This window comes from Dermochelys coriacea, chromosome 6, assembly GCF_009764565.3.
Source record: "Dermochelys coriacea isolate rDerCor1 chromosome 6, rDerCor1.pri.v4, whole genome shotgun sequence".
In the NCBI taxonomy this organism is placed as follows: domain Eukaryota; kingdom Metazoa; phylum Chordata; order Testudines; family Dermochelyidae; genus Dermochelys; species Dermochelys coriacea.
The window spans coordinates 104,803,122-104,821,997 of record NC_050073.1 but is presented as its reverse complement, the minus strand read 5'-3'; the positions used below and the strand labels follow the sequence as shown (position 1 = coordinate 104,821,997).

Sequence of the window (18,876 nt, the reverse complement as noted above, 5' to 3'; positions counted from 1 at the left end):
ATATTATTTCTGTATACCTGGAAAAATAGTTCATGACCACCAGATAATGATGTCCTCTGAATTCAGCTACTCTCTGTTGGTCTGTTAGTTCTGCAATTTTCACATGCAGAGGCCTGGCCAACACACTGACAGGTTGGCTCATTCCTGGCATTTAGTTACTCCTTGATGTCCTTTATGGAGAAGATATAGGAGTTCTCCTCTCATTTCATTTGGAATTACAATTGAATTGACTTTAAGCAAGTAATATGATTAATCTTCCATGCACCACGAAGTAGTCTCTTGTCACTTCCTTAGTATCCTTTAGGTACTTGGACCAGCCACCCCTCATGTAACTTAGAACTTCCTGAACTTGCATGTCTGTCAAGGTTGCTTTTTGTAGCTGTAGTAGTCTCTTTTCTGACAATGGTCTGTATGTGTCCACAGCATCCACCTATGCCTTTATGTCATCTTCAAGCTCAGAGGTAGTTGAGTGCAATGCTGGACTCCATGAGAATGTCTGCTACTACTAGATTTTTCCCCAGAAACATATTTAGCAATTAGGTTAAATTATATTAACCTTGGTAATAGACCAGCGGTCTTTTCCATTGATGAGGGTTATAAGTGGTTTACTGTCTGTTATCAGTATAAACGAATCCAGTCCACAGTGATATCTGTAAAAGTTCTCACATGCCCATATGCTTTCCAGGCACTCCTTTTCAATCTGTGTATATGGTTTTTCCCGCTTCTGTGAGTGTGCAAGAGCAAAATGCAGCTGGCTTCCACTCAGAGCCATGTTGTTGCAACAATACACCACCTAGCCATAGCTGCTTGCATCTGCACTGGCTGCTGTGGGTTTGTTCACATCATAGTTCTTGAGAACTGGAGCTGTTGAGATCATTTCTTTTACCTTTCCAAAAGCAATTTCTTGATTTGGCCCCACATAGCCAAATGTGTTGGGTAATGGTAGTTCATTCAGGGATTTTGTCATTGTAGAAGAGTCTTGTAGATATCGACCAAGGTAATTTACCTTGTATATAAATTTACCAGTATATAAATTATGTTATAATATACTGTGTGGTATATCAGTTGGTGCATTCAATTCTCAAATTGCTTTTACTTTCTCAGGGCTAGGACTGATTCCATCTTTGTTTATTGGATGTCCCAAAAACTCCATTTGGGGTAGGCAGAAAATACATTTTTCCTTGTTTAGCTTCAGTCCAGACTGACTGATTAGGTTTAGGACTTGTTTGAAGGTTTTGGTGCGTTCTTCCATCTAAGATCCATATATCAAAATATCCTCCATGAAAATTACAACTCCATTTGTGTTCATTAACAGTTTTACCTTCTTTTCTTGGCAAATTTCAGGTGCACTGGTAGTCCAAAAGGTAATCTTCAAAAGCAAAATCTCCTAAAGGGTGTGATAAATGAAGTCGGTTTAGCACTCTCTCTGGCTAAAGGAATTTGCCAGAATCTGCTTGTGGCACCCAGCCTGGAGAATACAATAGCTCCTTTCACTTTGGGGAGAATGTCATCCAGTGTTGGTAGGCTACATTTTGCTCTCACAACTGCCTCATTACATCTTTTAAGATCCACACATATTCATATCTTTCCATTTTTCTTTATAACTGGTACCATTGAGGCATACCAGGATGTGGCTCGGATATTTTTTTAATTACACCAATCTGCTCTATTTAACTCAGTTTCCACTTTATGAAGTAATGGGATAGGAATCCTGCGAAGTTTATGTACACTATAATTCAACATTGTCTCAAGGTTATTTGTATTGGATCTCCTTTCAAAAGTCCAATATCACCAAATATTCCATCGAGTTCTTACACCTTTCGCACTAGGTCCATCATGGCTGCCACATTGCGGCTGAGAAGAATATTGGTCTGTGGTCTTTTGATCACATACAAAAACAAAAGAAATGCATTCAGAGCATAAGTTGTTTATGTGGTGTACTGGCAAATGCACCGTTCAGAATACCGCCAGTGCTAATCAGAAGCTGTGTCAGGTGACTTCAGCTCTGGGAGGGGTTGAAGGGGATTATAAGCTCCTTCTGAGATGACTGTAACATCAGTACCTGAGTCGATTTTAAATGCAATAGTCTTGCCATGAATGTTCAGTTTCACTCTCCAGGCAGGCTCTACGTCATCACAAGTGATAGATGCCAGAAAAAATGGCTCTTGACTGTCTGCAATAAGTCAACTCCCTGACAACTTTGGAGAGGCAAACATCTGCAAAATGTCCATATTTCATGCATGTATTAAATCATGTGCCTCTGGCTGGATATGCATCATCTCTTTTCCACACCTTGTGCATGTAGGCTGGAATTTGCCCTTCTTAGCCTGGGATCTCTCTCTCCTTGTCTCAGGGGTTTTATGGTAATGACTTTTATCACTCATGCTGCATATGTTAACAGCTTCTGAGACAGTTTCTTGTTTTTCAAGTTTGGCAATATGCTCTTTGTTTTGCTGTCTCACCAGCTCAGATTGCTTTGCTGTGGTTAGAGTTAAATCTCTCTTCTGTTGTAGCTGCTGTGAAAGGTTTTTATTTGTTAACCAAATAACCAGCCTGTCTCTGATATTTTTATTCCCCCAATCACAGTTTTCAGCCAAGCAGAGCTCTTATACAACATATAATATTTTCCCATGGTTCTTGAATTCTCTGACGAAAAAATGCTCTTTTGTAAACCAAATTTCTCTAAGTATAACATATGCCTCAAACATAGCCAGGATCATAGATATCTTTGTGACTGTCGCCAGTAAAGTAAGAGGATTTAAAGGTATGCTTTTCTTGCTTCCCTGTAGCATAAATTAAAGAAGATATCTGTATATCTCCATGCAACGTTGTGCTGTATATGATTTTATGAAAATATGCTAATGAGTGTAAATATAATGTAACTGGAATATGCTTCATGCAAAAGGTCTCTTGTGAGGTATCATTACAAAGCTTATAATCTACTGAGTGTGGTCATCCTATTTATATAAATGTATCACTCTTGTATCTGAAACTAGAAATATAACCCTGAGATCCTATTGTAGTTATGCAAAATGTGGGCCATTAATGGTGGCTTGGAATCTTGATGGCTCCCATCAACCAGGACAATTGACTGTGGATGGCTATTTACTTGCAGGCCTTCCTGTGAGTCAGGCTGGGAGAAATGAAGGCTTTCGGTCTCACAGGACATGTGACCATGTCACCTGGTAATGAAATACATCTTAAACCTGGTGCTTTTCCATTTAGAAGGAGGGATGGGGACCCAGAGAGACAAAAGAGTCCCGCCTTGTGCCAAAGCTATATAAGGGGGTGGAACAGAACAAAGGGGCTGCAATCATGAGAAATCTCCTAGCTACCACCTGAGCTGGAACAAGGGCTGTACCAGGGGAAAGGATTGTGCCGAGACGAGGAAGGCATCCAGTCTGTGACAGAAGCTTACTGAAACATCTGAGGGTGAGATTTTATCTGTAATCACTTTCTTACAGTACTAGGCTTAGACTTGCGTGTTTTATTTTACTTAGTAATTCACTTTGTTCTGTCTGTTATTACTTGGAACCACTTAAATCCTACTTTTTGTATTTAATAAAATAACTTTTTACTTATTAATTAACCCAGATTAATACCTGGGGGGGGGGGGGGGGAATAGCTGTACATACCTCTCTATCAGTGTTATAGAGGGTGAACAATTTATGAGTTTACCCTGTATAAGATTTATACAGGGTAAAACAGATTTATTTGGGGTTTGGACCACATTGGGAGCTGGGCATCTGAGTGTTGGAGACAGAAACACTTCTGAAGCTGTTTTCAGTTAAGCCTGCAGATTTGGGGGGGATGTTGTTCAGAGCTGGGTCTGGGTTTGTAGCAGGCTAGTGTGTCTGGCTCAAACAGGCAAGGTTCTGGAGTCCCAAGCTGGCAGGGAAAACAGGTTAGAAGTAGTCTCAGCACATCAGATGGCAAGTCCCAAAGGGGTTTCTGTGATCCAACCCATCACACTACGGCTTCTTTGTGGAGTTTGTTTGCAGTTCGAAATCCTGCAAAATATTGCTTCCAGTCAGGGGTACCAGAAGGGGAGGGGGGGCAGAAGACCATGGCCCCATTACTTTTTACCAGCCGTAAGGGCGAGCAACTGAGGGGAGGGGGCAGAGAGGAGCAAGTGGGGGGCAGGTTCTTGGGGAAGAGGCAGCACAGGGGTGGGGCCTCAGGAGAAGCAGAGGCAGGGCCACAGTTCGGCTGCTGGGGTGTCAAAGCTGAAGTTCTCTGGGGCATTGAAGAGTGCCATGTTGATGAGATTCTGCCACTTTTGCTGCCTTGTTCCTTCTGTTTGAAACCTCTGTTGCTATTTTCCTTCTGTTTCTGTTCTTAGTGTAATCTTGACACCACATCACGTAGTTCTGTACCAGGTGTCGACTGATCACAGAACTTGCTTATGCACACCAGAAGTGTTCATCATAAGATTGTTTAATGCTCTGCTGTGTATGGCGGAAGTTAGTTTTAAATAAGGTTTTTTCACACAGCACCATCTAGTGGCTGAACAGTATAGCACAGTTTAGCGTTCCATTCTATAAACCAGTGGGCATAGGTTGAGAACCAATCAGCACACAGCTGCGGTCCATGCGACATCCTCAGGGCTATACAGGTAGTACTGAATGCGGCCGACGGTAAATAGGTTGAGAACCACTGATGTAAACAGAGCCCTGAAGGAAGGGGCATAAACTAAGCTGGGCTTGGCTGACTATTTGACCCCAACTGGTGATTGGTTTGTAAGCTGGGGGTACGGCTTTTCCAAAATTATGTAAATTGGTCAACTAACGTTAGGGGTTTGAGGCAAAGAAAGTGCTTGTTTGCTTTATTCCCAAAACAGACGTTCTTTTTTAAAAAGTGAACAAAATATTAAAACCTTTCATTCTGAAGCGGTATCACCTAATACATCTTAATGCTTAGCATTTTAGAAAAGCATTGATTCATCACACTTTAAAATTGGGTAAACTGAGGCAAAGAAGCTTACAAAGGTAACAGTGAATCAGTAGCAGAAGTGGGAGCAGAATGCAGAAACTTGGGTTACCTGTCCTGTGCTCCAAAGAACAGCCCATACCTTCCTTTTGTTCCAGTGTTAGAGGAAAAGGAAATAATAAAGTGACTGTATTAGAACAATATTTACCAGCTTCAGCACTAATCACCATATTCTGACCTCAGATGCATCAGGTTCATCTGATGGCAGCATGGTCCTGCCACTGAATAAGAACATTTCACTAGATTGCCATCACACAGGTGAATCAGGAAAATTGTTACTTCACCTGCGGGAAAGACCTGCCCAGTGCTGCTCTGGTAATGTAACAGGAGGTTATCAGGTAGCACTGGTGGCTAGGGCAGGGAAGCAGCAATGTCTAGTGTGCGTGCTCACCCTTCTGCCATAAGAGGGAAGTGGGAACTTGAACAGGAGACATTCAGGGCATTGAGGCAAAAGCTAAGGAGGAAGCTAGTTGCTTGCAAGACACGCATTCATTGGTTTCAATGGGAGTTAGGGGACTCGGTGTTTCTGAAAATCCGACTTGGCAACTGTCTGCATCTTTAGATGCTTAAATATTGTTACAAATCGGGCCCTCTGACACTACAGCGCTGGGTTGCTGGGTAAAACCCTTATGACAGCAGAGACCGCTACCAATGCCACTGTGTGAGAGCAATGAGGAATCTGGACATGATCTTTGTACTTTTGAGCCTGGCTTGCTGCAAGTTGGCATGGTTCCTCTCCCAACCATCATAGAAAACTCAAGATTTCAACTGCATTGTAACTGGAGCCTCCAAATACCTTAAACAAGGGAACCTTCCTATATCCACAGTGTCCTAATATGACCCACAGAGTCCTTCTATTCTCTAGCCCAATGTGTTAGACATTTCAGCCGTAACATCTCAGACCATAGCATTTGGCTTAAACCAACTGTTTAAAATGCTGCTTCTGTATCACTGCTCAAGGTGGTAATGTGATTGTTTGAGTTTGTAGAGCACCTAGCACAACAGGGTCCTGGACCATGACTAAGGCCATTCGACATTATGCTAATACAAATAATAAAACCCTACAGACCGTCAGTGGTGATTTTCATCATATTTATCTCCATCTCCTCCTCCAAAACCAGAAAAGACACAGACCTCTACTTTGTCCTAGTGAGCCAATGAAAAGCTCATATTGGGTATAAATAAGTTTGATGCACTTGAGTCTCATTCCAAAGTCAGGCTAATTCTCAGAGCAGACAGCCATTCAAACATCAGTCAAGCTACTCTGTCCGGGAGGTGGCACTTATAAAGAGAAGCTGGAGTGGAGATTAAAAGAAACATTCACCTTTACAGGGCTCCAGAGCTTGAATCAGTGGGAAAGACTGAACAACAGGTAGAAAAGCATAGCAGGAGCACAACAGAAAAGCAGACAGATGGATGCTCCATTAGCTCATTAAGTGTAGAGATGTAAGCCTGCTGGGAAATTATTGTCCACTTTATGTCCTGATAGTAGAAAGAATTTAACTAAAAGAGCTAAGGCAGGTTTAGCACTCAGGCTATTTAATTATGCTTTTTAAAGTGGCCTTTGAAGCCACGGAGGGAAGGATGGATGAAACACACTCTCAAGATCCTTATTAGTCGCTCCCTCCTCTGAAGTAATAATAATTATATTGTCCTGCATTGGCATGAATGTTCCCAGGGAATCCCAGTGCTCCTTTCCCTCCTAGATAACATTTTCAGCAGTGCAAGCTGAGATAATGATATGGGCACTTAGAGCTCATGCTTCAGGGTGTGGGACCTACACAGGTCATGTATGAACTTCCCTGCTAGGTAGATCATTGCACACTTTTCTTGTACTATAAATGGGGACAGATCTGAAAACTCAGGGGTGTAGGGAAAATCTGGATCAAACTTTGTGGCTAATGCTCATCTCTATTGTCTTGGTGATTTGTGAAGGAAAGCATCTCATTCTCCCACTGCTGTAGACAACACCAGACTAGACTGATTCAATGTGTCATAGATTTTAGACTAGAATGGACCGTCATGATCACCTAGTCTGACCTCCTGCATAATACATGCCTTGGATCCATGATGTGATCTGGTATTTTGAATACTATGATGCTACTGTGACACCCTGGCACCCCCTTATTCACCGCGGTCTATAATTAGGATACGTTTTGTACAAGTAGGCCTTGTGAGGTATCATTCTAGAAGTCTTGATCTGCTAGACATTAATCTCTCAGTGGATTGTATGGGCTATCATTGTATGTGAAGTTTGGCTATGCATGTCCTACTGAAATATGTTGTGAGGTTGAGAACTCCCACAAGCCGCCTTTCAAGTACAACAATAGAAAGGCCAGACAATGTTAATGGCTTATTGAGGAAATACAAAGCTGAACAAGGATGACCCCAGGACCTATGTACAATAGAAACCTCTCAGAGATAGCACTACACAATGGGAACTGTTTGACTCAGGTCACAGCAAAAGAGCTTTCCAGCAAGTTGGAAGAAGATATAAAAGAAGGAAATGACATCATGAGGAGACCTTACTCTCCCTACAACAACACACCTGAAATTATTGGAGGAAAAGGACTGAATTGAGGGGGCGGGGGCTGGTCCCAGGCTTAAGGGATTTCTAGCCTGTGTATGGAAACTTGGTGGACTGCTTGAATCAACAGTCAGGATGAGAGATTATTGATTCAGATCCTATCTCATATTGTAGACTTAGTTTGTGTTTTGTTTTATTTCTTATGGTAATCTACTTTGATCTGTTGGCTATCACTTATAATCACTTAAAAGTGATCTTTCTGTAGTTAATAAAGCTATTTCATATTTTACCTAAAACACTGTGTGTTGTTTGAAGTGAAAAGGGGATAAATCTCAGCTCATGAACAAGAGTTGGTGCACATCCACTTTCCTTTATAGAAGTGGTAGACTGGGTAATAAATTCATACTGGTCAGGTTTTGATCAGGGCAGGACGGTACAGCTCTGGGGTCTCAGGCTAGGGAGCCGGGGATACTTTGGCTGTAGCCTCTCTATTGTGGGTTCATGACTGGCTAGCCAGAGCATTCATGAACACAGCTGGGTGTTGTCCCTACTTGTGGATGCTGGTATGAGTGCAAGCTTGGAAGGCTTTGCAGCTTGTCACAACATCACATTGCAAGAGGGAACCCAAATTAGCAAGACAGAGGGTTCAGTTATACCTCAGTTCCAGGTGGCACCCCGAGGGGGGGGGGCCATCACAGCTACGACACTGTGAAATGAGAGCACAAATGATGCAAGCAGGAAAAAAACACCAAAAAAAGCAGCGTCTCAGCACGACAGACAATTTTGTGCCACTGACATTACATATGGAATCGGTATAGCAAAACTGCACTGAAACTGCAGCCTCTTAGAGAGCACAGCACCTGCATTATCACTGGAAACATCCATTATGCAGTACTTGCCATTGGACTTTCTTCTAGCAGCACCTATGACACAGACAGGAATAATAAAGGAATTCATTAATCATTTAGAGAATTGCTATTACAGTCAGTCAATTCATCAATACTGGACCTTCACATGAAAGTGCTTTTGTTTCTGCTTGTCCAGAACACTGTCTTTTCATGCTGCACAAGGTCATACTGTATTTAGCTAGGACAGGAAAGGTCCTATCAGTCTGGAGGTTTGAGGATATGGATCCCACAGCTTGGTTGCTGTTGCTTCCCATGGAGAGACTCATGGCTCAGTCTTCAAATTATTTGACTTCTCTTTTAAATTCCACATGGCCTGGTAGCCAGGCAGCTGTTTTCTCTTTCTTTGTGGTGTCCTGGCAACTGAGTGTGATACTGGGATCTTGCGACTATGGTGGTGGGAGCTGGGCATGGCAAAGAACATACTGTCTACTGAAAAGGAGAAGGCCCTGTTCTGAAGTCACCATTTATGAGGACTTGCTAAGACAGTGCAACAGCCACCATGTTGGCCAATGCGGCAGAGACTAAACTAGAAGATAAAAGCACGAGCTGCTACAGAGGGAGCTAAAAAGAAATGGTTCTGTTGCAACTGTTGTATCTACCTCATATCCGCTGTGGGTGAGGCACAGAGCGGGACCCATAAAACACAAACATACACTAGAGGGTTACAGTAGCTCATACAGCTCCACCCTGCTCCTACCGATGCTGATGAGAATTTTAAAATCCACACATAGATGGAGCCACTGGTGATTGTTCAGCTAAGAAATGCAGCAGCTCAGTGCTGATACATTCCATTCAAACTCCTTGTCAAATCCGCACATTGCTTTAAATGTGACAAAGGCCCCCCCCAAAAAAGAACAAATAAAAATGCACTTTTGGTTGACAGCAACTTCTATGGGATCATCCACTTGGGTAGGCGGAAAAAACAAAAGAACAAAAATTACTCTGGGGCATGGCCAAGGAAATGCCTAAGTCCAGAGAAGTGGTGTGGAGATAGACAAGCACTAGCCTGCATGTAGAGACCACAAGGGCACGTATCAGCCTTGGTTCTGCAACTGGACACTCCTGGGCAGACCCTAGTGCCCACACAGAGCTGCACTGATTTCAGCAGATCTCTGTAAGGGCCCAAGGGTTTGTCTGACCCCATTTCATTAAAGGCTCAAGGCCCTGGTTTATTGTTTCTCAATAGCACCTCAAGAGCCCAGACAAGATCAGGACTCCATTGTGCTAGAGTCATACAAACTCAGAGAGAGACCCCGTCCCTGCCCTCAGCAGCTCACAATCTAACTAGACAAGAGTGGAATGGGGGGGAGGGGAGGAGGTGGGGCAACAGATGCACAGGGAGCGGAAATGACTTACGTCAGCTCACCAGTGGCTGAGCTGGGACTAGAACCATGCTCTCCTGAGTCAGCAGCCTGTGGTCTATCCATTGGGCCTCCCTGCCTCTCTGTCAAGGCTAGAACTTCCTGCATTTATCTTGGTGGCAACCATGCAAGCCCTTCTTCAGGGCTTTTCTCCCCCAACTCTTTTCCTCTCCTACTTGCTTCCTTGCTGTGCACTAATGTTTCCAACTAACTTGAAACCACCAAGTTCCTGTGTGGCACAAAGTGGGCCCCTTTCAGCCCCCACCCCCTGAGCCTGCTGCACTAGCTTTCTTGCACACTGGCTGGAACAAAAGTCAACCCCCTGTTTTTTCCTGCTCAGTGAGTTTTCTCCTCCTCTGTGTGTTTTCAGCATTGAACTCCCTAGAGTTAGCCTTTGATAAACAAACCAAACTCTGATTTTTTTCCCCCGAAGAGTGTTTCTGTCAAATCCACTACGTGGCAGTAGAAGGAATAGTGAGCTGCAGCTCACGAAAGCTTATGCTCAGATAAAATTGTTAGTCTCTAAGGTGCCACAAGTCCTCCTTTTCTTTTTTAGTAGAAGGAATACCTTCCTCTCCCATTAAAAGATTAGGATCCTTTGAGTCAGATTTGAGGAGGATCAGTTAGGAGGACTGATGAGCAGGGCCAGCTCTAGGTTTTTTTACTGCCCAAGCAAAAAAAAAAAAAAAAATGTTGGCTGCCCCCACCCCAGCCCCGGGCAGCCCCCTTTCCCCCCTGCTGCCCCAGCCCTGGGCTCTCCCCACCCGCGCCCCCTGCTGCCCCAGCTCTGGGTCACTGGTAACTTGCTCCCAGGGCGGGTCATCAGCATCCCGCTCATGACACTAGCGGGGGTGGAGGCTGCATCCACCCTACTCCTTCCCCGTGCCCGGGGGGCCTTGACTCCCCCGCTCCTTCCTCGCCTCCAGCCGGTCCGGCGCTGGCAGGGTCGGGGTAAGCAGCGGAGCTCAGCCCAGGGTCCCTCCAGCCAGGGCTCCCGCCTCCAGGTCCAGCTGGGAATCAGGAGGCCAGAGCCAGGGGGACTGCCCCAGCAGGGAGCTGAGGAGCCAAGGCAGGGCAGAGGGAGCGGCCGGTGGGGAGTGGAGCCCCGGAGAGCGGGATGCAGGTCCTGCAAGGTAGCGCCCCAGGCACCGGTCCCCTCTGTGGACCCACTGCTGCTCCTGGCTGCCCTGCTGCACCCCTGGGCAGCTCGGGCCACTTCGCCCAGCCCCAGATGCAGTGCTGGGGGGAGGCCGCCCTGCGGCACGTGCCGGCGGCTCAGTGCGCCCTGTGGGGTGGCCCCCAGCCCAAATGTCCTGCACTCCAGGTATTTGAGCCTGCCGGATGGCTCGGCCGTGGCCAGGGGCGCAAAGCACAGCAGCCCCAGGGCACCCCCATGCTGCTGCTGCGAGCTTTGGCCACCCACTCTGGCTCTTCCACCTGGACTTCGGCGTCAGCTTGGGGGCCGGGACAGTGTCTATGTGGGTGAGCACCCGCAGGGCCAGCACCCAAGCAAAAAAGATGGCCCGAATGCCGCCCCTGCAAATGTGCCACCCCAAGCACCTGCTTGCTTGCTTGCGCCTAGAGCCAGCCCTGCTGATGAGCTACAAGAGAAAGTCTGAAAAGTCACAGGACGGCACCCAAACAACAGGTGGCATTAAAAGGAGAAAGAAGACTGGAAATCTTACCAGCACTTTGCTTTATTTGCAACATACAACTATTCATGACAATACTCTGATCAAGAATAAATAGCTAGGCCTAGGGCAGTACTCTGAAGTAAAAATGAGATTGGAGCCCGGAGGTAGGATTCCCACTCCCAGTGTAATGTATGCTGACACTCTAGTCAGGCCTAGATAGTCTGAGCATTAATCCAAATTAAGGCAAATGTGTATAATCAAGTCAGGGGTGCATATGATATATAGCACAAGTCTATTAATGAGTTAAATGTTTCAGATATCCAGAGATGCAAAAGTAATTTCAAGCACACAGTGCCCAGATCTGACAGTATTAATGACTGGTGCCATTGGCAGGGACAGAAGAGGGGGACAATGTTGGCATGTCATGCTCAACTTTATATCTATACAACCTCTCACTGATGGTAAATACAGCACAGAGGATTTGTCATGAGGAAGGTTATCTTTCTTTTTCAGCATTTATACTCTTCTCACCACTGCCTGCAAGTAAAGTAGTCAGGGATCCTGTACCATCAAATCTGAGGCAGTCTTGCTGACCTGTGGGTATTTTGGAGGCAAGAGAGGACCAGGAACCAAGACTCCCGGGTTCTAGTCTTATTCTTTACCTTAAATAAACCCCCTCTCCTCTCTGTCTCAGTTTCCCACATGTGAAAAGTGCTTTGGGATCCCCAGATGAAAAGCCAAGTATGAAGTATCATTGCTGCCCCCATTATCACTCTATTTACCACCATGGGCAACACAAGGCACCTCCTTCAGTGAGCTGTGTCCTCCCTGTTCTCCATGCCAGGGCCACGGATATCCTAGCCCTAAAAGAACCGCTGTGGGGGCTTCCGATAGGAAATAGTCACGTTCCCCAGAGTTGTTAGCCTCCACATCCCACACGTTTTGGTCAATTCTGTAATAAGTATTAGGAGGCAGAGAAGGGGAGAACTAGTGAGTTAAGAACAACAGTTGTTGTCTCTCCTTTTTCTTCCCAATTCCTATGGTGCTCACCACCCGGAGTTTCAAAGACGCTCCCTCCTACCCTGACTACATTTTCCTCTTTTGCAAAAAGGGAAGAAAGGGGACACATCCCCACACTCATATTCTGTATCGGGAAGCCACATCACCACCTACCAGCACCACTGTGGGCACTATATACATGATGCATGACTCTTCTCTTCCACCTGGGGCAAGTGGAGAGGGGTCTTGAAGTGGTCTTGTGAACTGGGGAGCCACAGGAAATCCTGTAGCTCCCAACCTGAAGCATCCCATGTGTTCCTCTGGGGACTGCTTGCTATCACAGCAATGATCATATGGCCAGGCCAATAACCAGGCTGCCACTGGCTCCTGGGATCCCTCCCTGCAGTCAACAAAAAACTCCCCGATTTCAGTGAGCTCTAGATCAGCCCCATCATTCATTGCCTAACAACATTAACCATTCACCTTTATCAGACCCCATCTTCACTGGTTTGATGTTCCAGAAAACGTCAAATTCACTGGAAATATTCAGAACCCCAGGCTCTTTCCCAGTCCCATAGGCTAGCTACTTGTCTCGCCCCCGGTGCCTTGCTTCCCAGGAAGCTGAGCAGCCGCCGTGCCCTGTCGCAATCAGTACACATTTATTCTAATTGAAAACACCATTGATTGGAGGCTGATTGCAGATGTGAAATGCTCTATCAATAACCTGTGCCAGAGAAGGACTCTGGGTATTTTGACAGTAGCCAGCAGAGTAATTGTCAGCAGTAATGCTACACAGAAAGCCAAACCAGCCAGTGCTCTGTCAGTCTTTGAATGCCCTACTTACAGTTCTCACCAGGGAGCAAGCTGTCTTGCTTTCACAAAAAGAAAAAAGGAGTACTTGTGGCACCTTGGAGACTAATAAATTTATTTGAGCATAAGCTTTCGTGAGCCACAGAAGAGAGCTGTAGCTCACAAAAGCTTATGCTCAAATAAATTTGTTAGTCTCCAAGGTGCCACAAGTACTCCTTTTCTTTTTGTGGATACAGACAAACACGGCTGCTACTCTGAAACCCGTCTTGCTTTCGTGATCAATTAATTTCCTCTGACTGCTAACCCCACAGTCCTCCACTGCAGCATCTTGCCAAATTCACGGCATAACAAGAATCTGTCACTGACGTGCAAATATGGATTCATTTTTGGCACCACAGGCAAGACAGCGGACCCAACTCCCCCGCACTCCCCTCTTCAAGATTTTCCCCTGCAGGGAAAAATTTCAAAATTGCTAAATGGAAGGTAACATAGAAGTCATTTAATTGAACAACTCTTTTGATGTACTGTGGCTTAGGCTTTAAATAATCATACGACTCCCACAGCATGTTTGATGTCTTCGGGTTTTATTGTAGGATGAGTTATGGCTCAGCTTTCTCATAACTTGTTAAGTTACCTACCATAACCCATCAGCCAAGCCCAGAAACACTGGGGTTTGTTGAAAAGCCTGCCTGAGGGTGGGAGGGAGTTAGAGCAGGAGATCAGAAATGAGGAATTCTGATTTTATTCCCAGATTGGCCACAAATTTGCTGGGTGACCAGGGGGAACTGACAGCCTCTCTGTGTCTCAGTTTCCCTACCTGTTAAATAGAGCAATTAGGATGAATAGAGACTGGTGATTTGTGGGTGTGGCTGAAGTTGTTCATGAACATTTTTGCCAGTTCAGTTCCGGTGAGTTTTTCAATCCTCAGCATTTCATTCACTATGAGTTTGCGAACTGCAAAATTCCCCCTGAAATTCTCTGAGTCATACAGTTCATTTCCGGCTACAGATGTTGTCAGTTTGAAATGGAGCATGCAGTAATACCTTGGGTGATTCTGGCTTGTGGACAGAAGGCATGAAACAACACATGGAAAAAAACACACCCATTGATAATACACATTAAGCTGTACATACATGTACAGCAGATAAAGGAGAGCAGAAGTGGCACTAGAAGTGCAGGATAGATAGTTCAACTTCCAGACATGGCATGGGGATTAATGATGAATCATGCACCCTCCAATCAAGGGAGCAGCAGGCTTTAAATCAGAATTTTGATTAGCCAGAGCAAAGGAACCAAATGGTAGCAGATAAGCAGGCCTGTCATTCATCAGGATCCTGACAATACACCCAAAGCAGTGCTGATCTTTATGACTTGCGCACAAGGACTACCGGAGAAATAATATCCAGAAACATGTCACCCCCAAGATTAACATAGCCAAAGCACATGTGAAAGCAAGTCACACTCTAAATCAGCTTACTCAAACTGCACAGAAACCTGGTGATGGATTTAAACTCAAATGATTCAGAATTTTAATACGTCTCTGAACCATCCAGCCCACCAGGCCAGGTGGTCCTGTGTCCCTAAACAATGCAACCTACACCTAGCACTCATTCTTTGCGGGGAAGCATGACCTACTATCCCTGACCTTCTCTGGCATCTTTGGTTGATGAACTACGTTCTCATCTGGTGTCTTCAGTGCGAAGGGATTGCCAGGGAGAGCAGCGTGCATGGTATTTAAGAAGCAAAACGTGGTCCCTCGTCCACAGTGCCTTGCAACAGACAGCACTGCACAAAGATTTCCGCTGCTATCATTCCTGCTGGGCCCTTGTCTATACTACTAGAGCCCCCTGCTCTTTTTGGGGCTTGAGAGAAGAGGATCCCAAGGACACCAATTGTCTGCCCACTCAGCTGCCCAAGACACCTGTGGGGGCCAGACAAGAAGGCCGACTGACACACCAGGGCAGTCAATTTCAGGCTCCAGAATGCCTGTGCATGGCTGGGATCTCCCAGACACATGAGCTGAGCCTGGATAGACACAGCTGGGGAGAGGAGAACAGGAGTTGATTGCTGGGAGTGGGCTTCTACCAACAGAACCCACAGCCTTCGAGTTGCTCTTGGAGAGAAGGTGCAGAGAAAGGCCAGGGCCCATTGGTCCCATGATGAGCCATAGAGCTAGTGAGGAGGGAGGAATGAGCGGATTCCAACACTCTTGGAGATCAGGAGGGTGCTACGCTAAAAGACTTGCACCTGTTTATATTGACTTAGTTAAACCAGTACAAACCCCTGACACAGATGCACTCAAACCTGTTTAAAGCTTGCTTAAACCCTCAGTTTGGCTTTCTTTGCTATGTTGCTGATGATTTAACTAGGAGGTCATTTGTGTACAGTGTGTCTACATTAGTGATTTGCACTGGTTTAACTAGATCAGATTAAAAATCAATTTAGTCAGATTGGTGCAACTTTCCTGGACAAGATCTGAGCAAATGAGCAGCAATGGCTCTGCTCACCCACTCAATCATGTGAGGCTGATCAGCCAATCAGGGAACAAGGATTAATGCTATGTAATTTACTATGATCCCTCTCAGACAAATCAAGCCAGCTACAAAAGGGGACCTTGGAAATGTATGCAAATATTTCTGGCAGTTGTTGTAACAGCAGAATTTTTTCCTCACCAAGTCTCATGGAAAAAGGTTAAACAGAATGTTACCCCACCATCACAAGGACATACAGGGTTACTATTGCAAGATGGGTCTTCAAAGACAAATGTCTTCTATGCTTAGAATCAAAACACCTGCTTGCAACGCTTAACCCAGGAGATTCCCTGCCTTGTACAACACAGTATTCAGAAGGCCCATTCCTCTCATTTCTACAGTGTGCTGTGCTCCAACATAGCACGTTAGGGTTGGAAGAGACCTCAGGAGGTCATCTAGTCCAATCCCTTGCTCAAAGCAGGCCCAACACCAACTAAATCATCCCAGCCAGGACTTTGTCAAACTGGGGCTTAAAAACCTTTAAGGATGGAGGTTCCACCACCTCCATAGGTAACCCATTCCAGTGCTTCACCACCCTCCTAGAGAAAAAGGATTTCCTAATATCTAATCTACACCTCCCCTACTGCAACTTGAGACCATTGCTTCTTGTTCTGTCATCTGGCACCACTGAGAACAGGCTAGCTCTATCCTCTCTGGAACACCCCCTTCAGGTAGTTGAAGGCTGCTATCAAATCCCCCTTCACTCTTCTCTTCTGCAGACTAAATAACCCCAGTTCCGCCTAATAAGTCATGTGCTCCAGCCCCTAATCGTTTTCATTGCCCTCCACTGGACTCTCTCCAATTTGTCCACATCCCTTCAGTAGTGGGGGGACCAAAACTGGATGCAATACTCCAGGTGTGGCCTCACCAGTGCCGAATAGAGGGGAATAATCACTTCCCTTGATCTGCGGGCAATGCTCCTACTAATACAGCCCAATATGCCATTGGCCTTCTTGGCAATAAGGGCACACTGCTGACTCATATCCAGCTTCTCATCCACTGTAATCTCCAGGTCCTTTTCTGCAGAACTGCTGCTTAGCTGGTCCCCAGCCTGTAGCATCTAAATAATTTTAGAACTTCTACTCCATTTAGTGCATGGCTCACATACTGACCAGATCTTTAGCTGGTTTAAATCAGCATCACTCCACTGAAATCAATAGTTAGGCAGATATGCTACAGCCAAGGATCTAGCCCACTCTGTTTAAGAAAAGATTGCAAAGAGCTGGAGTTCTGATGAAAGTGCTGTAAAACACTCCTTCTTTCTTTCAAGTTTCCCAGATAATTGAACTGAAGTCACCTTGAATCATGACTACATGTGGCTGAAGAGTCTCATCTATTGACTCAGATGTAGGGCCAAATTCAATCCTTCTGCAAGGCAAATTAAACAAATGGAGTTAAACCAAAAATGAATTTGTCCTGTTAAAATTTACTGCATGACAGACAGAACCAAATCAGGTTTGTCTCACAAAATGAAATGAAATCCATTATCAGTGACTTTGAATATATCATTCTTTTAAGAAAATCTGGGCATCCTCCCTTAAATACAATATCAGCTTTCAAAAGGAGTATTATGGTAACAAAATTGCCTAATGATTACCTAACAGAGGTCAGCATTGCTCACTCAGCTGTTCCTGAGTTCCTTGGTACAGATGGAAGGAATGAAGCCTCTGATCAGTGAGCTGGAGAACTGAGGTTGTGCCTTTGAGCGGGTTTCCTAAACCAATTTACTAGCTTGCTGCAGTTTGGATGAAATTTAAGACCAAATCTGAACTATTGGCCAGGAATCTCTTTTGAAATACAAGCCAGGAAAGTTTTCTTTGATGAATATTAAGCTTCCATTACTTTCCCTTTTTATTGTAAGGGTAGATGCAGCATAGGTAGAACTCTATCCATTATCTGTATTTGGACAAAAGCCCAGTATTTAGAAAACCAGTTCAAGTCAAGGAGACTTTGAACTAAACCTTGTCCACATTGTTTGAAATTAAAGCTCTTTTGCACAGAGTATGATTGTGTGGAGCATATGGATCTCTTTTTAATCAAGCAGCTCAGGCTGTCTTCAGTGCAGAATTAGCTTAGGTTCTAACTCAGGTGTTGTCCCCAAACTTCCTCCCCTCCACACACAAAACCTACTCACCTGAATTCAGAGGTGCTTTCAACCCAGGCTAGCTGGCTCTGCTGGGATTGTGGATTAGAGTTTGGATATCACTTACACTCAGGCTGGTAAACTATCTTCTTCACAATGAGGATACAGGATAAATCACTCACGTGCTGATAGTCCTCTAATTCCTTCCCACAATTCCCCTTCTGTATCCACAAGGACACACAAGTTCTCCCACAAATCACTGGGAAAGAATCATAGAGCAGCTCAGCTCACTACAGCCCAAAGAATCTTGGGATATATCCCCAGAAGTCCTAGCAACACACCAGTGAGGATACAATAACTCAGGAATGGCTTTGCTCTGTGGCTGCTCATACCTGGGCTGGGCTAACTGGGGTGCTGACCACCTGGTCTAACTTTGCAATTAAGACATACCCTTAGAGGGGCTCCCTTCCTGAATCCATAGCCCAATGGAAACTACAAACAGACTCACTGGGCTTGATTTGCCATTATCTTGCACCTTCTATAATTTACATGTGTGTAACTGAATGCCAAGATTTGCTGGTATTTTACACACACTTTGCCCGGGTGTTAATGATTTCATAAGGTTCAGGACAGGTTCAGTGAATCAGACTCATTGGGTGGAATACAGTTGACCACCGATGCAGGCAAATTTCCTGAGACTGTTCCAAGTTGCAGGATTCAAAATACACGGGAAAGCAAAGAGCAGTTGGTCACACTACACATGTTCCTAGCTGTATAGCTGGTATGGTAGGAGAAATCAGAGAGAGGATATAGTATATGTTTGTACCAGAGAACTATATTAAATGTGTCTATTATATAGGTAGAGTCCCGATTCCTAGGATCTTCTTCTCTTCCTGCCCATGGATAATTCTCAATGAACTTGGTTAGTTATGTGTAACTTCAGAAGGAACATAGAATTCAGTGTTCTTATAGACCAACTTTCCTTTCTTTTCATTCATACATCTGACCTTTGTAAATTCAGTGTTATCACCAAT

The 18,876-nt window shown here is 44.9% G+C and overlaps 1 long non-coding RNA gene across 1 annotated transcript; it reads right to left on the bottom strand.

The window, feature by feature from the left end:
• Positions 1–284: 284 nt before the first annotated feature.
• On the bottom strand, positions 285–17,458 carry LOC122460697. The gene is made up of 3 exons (XR_006282162.1): positions 17,448–17,458; positions 3,207–3,212; positions 285–806 (listed from the first exon to the last, which is right to left on the bottom strand). It is a non-coding gene; the product is annotated as an uncharacterized LOC122460697 (long non-coding RNA).
• Positions 17,459–18,876: the final 1,418 nt, after the last annotated feature.